The sequence below is a fragment of the Leuresthes tenuis genome, unplaced genomic scaffold, assembly GCF_036924035.1.
Source record: "Leuresthes tenuis unplaced genomic scaffold, fLeuTen1.0.hap1 SCAF_2, whole genome shotgun sequence".
In the NCBI taxonomy this organism is placed as follows: Eukaryota; Metazoa; Chordata; class Actinopteri; order Atheriniformes; family Atherinopsidae; genus Leuresthes; species Leuresthes tenuis.
In genome coordinates this window covers 15,187,924-15,192,095 of record NW_027325356.1, presented here as the reverse complement: position 1 = coordinate 15,192,095, position 4,172 = coordinate 15,187,924, and positions in this window count along the sequence as shown.

Below are 4,172 nucleotides of genomic sequence, written 5' to 3'. Positions count from 1 at the left end.
ACAACGTAAACACTGTGAGGAGCTGATGAGTAAGTGACCTCAGCTGAGACTGATTTACAACAGGTGAGTGTGGAGCTGAGGCCAGAGCTGGGTAAACTTGAAACTTAACTGAGACCAGGACACCAGTACTGAATTGAGGGAAAACAAGAATAACAACAAAGACAAACCATGAGGGGGACCTGGAACAAAGAGAACATAAATTATAATTCAAAGCAATAACCCGAAATACTCAGAACACAAACGGGAAAAAAGAATCAAACAAAACACAGAAACCCTAACATTGTGTTTTCCCCTCCTATTTCACATTATGTCTCCCTGGAGTTAATGTTTAATGAACATTGTTAATTTGACCCTTTGGTGTTTAATGTGAATAGTGTTACATTTACCTACATTTTACTCTCAAGTTGGCAAATGGTTTAGAGTATTGCCTGAACACATAGGAGCTTGATACTCATTGATAGTGTTACTATGCCTTGGGATGTAACACACACCTAACATTAGAAAAGTAGGTTACTGACATCTACTTTTCATTAACTCCATTACTGAGCTATTTCAGCAGCAGTGACATGTTAGAATGTTATTTTCACAAAGTAGGATGACGGATGTGTGAACAACACCAAATATCCTTTCACTCATAAATCGTCCTGCAGAACTTTGTTCCACAATGTTGTTGTTGCTGTTTTTGTTGGCACTGGTTGGTGGTTTAAACCATCATGAACCAAACAATTTGGATTTTTCTATAAACCCTTTAAAGGACTCAGTAGCTCAGCTATGGTGTGTGGCTCAGGCAGCTTTGTGATTGGCTCACCCAACCCATCCCCCAAACAGACACCCGCCATCTCTGTGGTGATGAGATGAACGCATTGTTGACCTCAGAGGGACCGGGAGAGATCAGGCAACCCCCATCTCGGCAAACCCTGTTTCGTCCTCTCTCACGTGTCTCACACGAGGTCTCAGTAGGCGCATGTAGCAGAAGTGATGGAAAACATATCAGATAGCACAAACACAAATAGCCCGTAAACATAGAGAGTTACAAATGCAACATGCAAAACAGTTAGTGCACACATATATTAACTCACACAAAGGGGTCATTTATATATTGAGGAAAATCATCAAGTATTTTGATGTGAGAAAAGCAAAAATTTGTGAATGTTTGACACATTAAAACCCAGAACAGTTTCAACTCTGGGAAATTGCTGCGTTTCCATACATATACGACTCACTTCAAGTCCTTCTACGGTTGTTCTAGGTTGAGATGACTGTGGTGTGAGTAACGTAACTCATCTTTCAACTGTTCAGTGGTGGGAAAACTTCAATGCTTGAGTTGTTGTCTTGATGTGTGTCCCACTTTCTGTTGAGATTTAGTTCACAATTACAAGTTCTGACATTTTCTTAAAGAATTTGCAGGTACGATTCAGAATGAACTCTTTCAACACTGTTAGCAAGCCGTCCTGGGCCAGATGGTAACAGTTGCAAACCATGATCCCACCACCAGCTAGTTTTCCTGATGGTGGACTCGTACAGTAACAATATTCAATGTGTGAGAGACTACTTGCTTTTTTGTTTTTGTTTTTTTGTTAAGATCTCACACACAGCTACATATGTTGTGAAGCTCAGACTTCAGACTTAGCTGAACATAAACACTGAAAATAGGAAGAAATCAGTCAAATGAATCTTTTTTTGGAAAAACGTTTTAGACCATGGAAACATATCTGATGGATTTACATTTTAGAACGAGTTTCTTCTTCAGGTAGTATTGCTTTGATATGCTGGCATGTTACATTTTTTTTATTGCTCAGCTAAATTGTAAATAAGGTCTCAACTCCATTTCAAAGTGTGAAAGAATTCATAGATAAGAGAATGTATTTATGACAGACCAAACTCAAGTTATTATTATTTTGTTTTCTCTGTAAATAAGCCTTGGTTAGAACCTTCCCCTTACTCCCTGCCAACTGCAGTGAATTAACATGTTCTTCTCACTTCCACCTCCCACCTCTACAAATTTCTCTCTCCATCCACAAACAGCAACATTCAGTAAATTCTTCGTCTGGTCTGTTCTTCTAAATGCATAATCTCTCCTTCTCTTTTCTGCTCTCCCTCTCCTGCTCCAGTTGGCTGCTTGTTGCTCCCCGTTAAATGAGTCAGTTCTTAGAAAACCGAGCACATGTTTCCTTGTTCCCTCTGCTTGGCGCTCATAGTCTGTGTGTGAGTGTGTGTGTGTGTGTGTGTCCATCGGCTACGAGGCCAAAGTGAACAGTCACATGGTCCAGAGTTAGCAGTTAGTCAGTGCAAAGTATGTGTGTAATGACAGCAGAGTTTGATCCATGGGGTCATTTAACTGTATCACGTGCTGGGACTTGAATTTAATGTACACACACGGACATACACGCATAATCTGCTGTCACTCTTTAAGGAGGTCGAGAATAAAAAAAAAACGGGAGCAGGACCAGTTAGATGTGAGTGCAACTCTGGTGAGCTAATTCTTAGAAACACTGAGCAACAACGAACACCATGAACACCACGAACACCCTGCCAAGTGAAACTCCGTGGGGAAACAAACTTTTGTGTTTGCTTCTCTAAATGGGAACTCTGTGTTCAAACTTGACTCTGGAGTCAGTAAACAGCCCTTTATATAAGCTTCTTATAACCTGAGTGTCAGGAACTTATTACTTAAATTGTAATAAGTTGCAATCTGGGAACACTGAACTCAGAACAAGAAGAAACAATTTTCAAACGAGTCTATTAAGAAAGAATGTCAGACTGTGATAGAAAGAGTGCGCTACACCTCCTATATGTGCTACTTTATCTCAACTTTCTGTTAGGTCTTATGAAAACATGCTAAAAAAACGCACACATCAACATTGGCCTGCCTCAAGTTTGTAAGAAGGAGAGCGGATTTACAGTTGAACTAAAGACACAATTAGACTTCAAGCTGCCTGAATGTCATTGCTATTCTTGTCTCCTCTGCGGCATAGACTAGACTTACATTTCTTCAAAACAGGAACACGATCCTGTTGTACCTCCCTCAGACATACCCAAGTAGAAATGTACAGCATGTCCAGCATGTGTAATTTTATGATTTAGCCAGTACTGTGTAATTTGAGATTTCCCAGAGTGTTATACATGAAGACACTTCCTGTGCTCTATTGTGAGTTAGAAATAAATAAAAAATTATATGAATATTATGCTTTAATTGATGCAAACAAGCCATCAATAAATAATCATCCTTGCTGAAGAGTTTAGTGATGTCATTTAACATCATGTGACCTCTGATCTCCAGTCCTTAGGCCAGCGACATGACAAACAGTGTTTGTACATTTAAGGGCCTTTAATCTGCACACGACAATATAACAGTATGAAACATTGCTTACTGTGATTATTTACTTTTAAAGTGTTGTTTTACTATTTCAGTTGGATGTATGTGAAACCAGCAGTGAATTCGTTTATACATGCATTTACATGTTCTTGCCACGGCACATTTGTGTAACGATCATATTCGTCTGCTTTCTCAGTTATCTCATAATACTTGATCATATCTGTACCTTAAGCTAAGGGCAGAGCAATGCAGCTAAGAGAGAGAGTGCCTACAGATTTTGAGGGGGGGAGGGAAACAGATAGCATAAAATATCAGAGCATCTGCTTTCACATACCTGCTAAAACACATTAGAAATACAATAATCTAACAAATGTGAGAATCAAATGTGAAATCTTGTGTAAAGGCTTTCTAAGTTGCAGCAAATAGTCTTAAACGTGTTTATTTGCTAATGTTAACTAGATCAGTTATAAGCCATTACTAAAAGCCAAATCCGGGTGTTGAATCAATTAGATTATAAGCTATTAACGAAGGGTCTGGAGCTCATAATGTTTCAATCATCCAACAATTAATATTCTCGGAATATACATATCTATATCCTTGTGTTTTAAGCATGCTGCGATAGACGTTTATGAACTGTCAATAAATTAATTTTCTATTTCATAAGAGTATGAAAAATCATCAGTGACGTAAATAATAGAAAAACGTATGGACAAAAACAGATTAATCACACTGTGATTGATTTTAAGGTGATTTTGAGGGAAATTTTCTGTAAACAATGTGTGACGTCAGCGCCAGCTCAGCCAATCGGATCCGTCCCTGCTCGCTGCTGTGTAGTGGAGGGAGGAATATTTCAAGT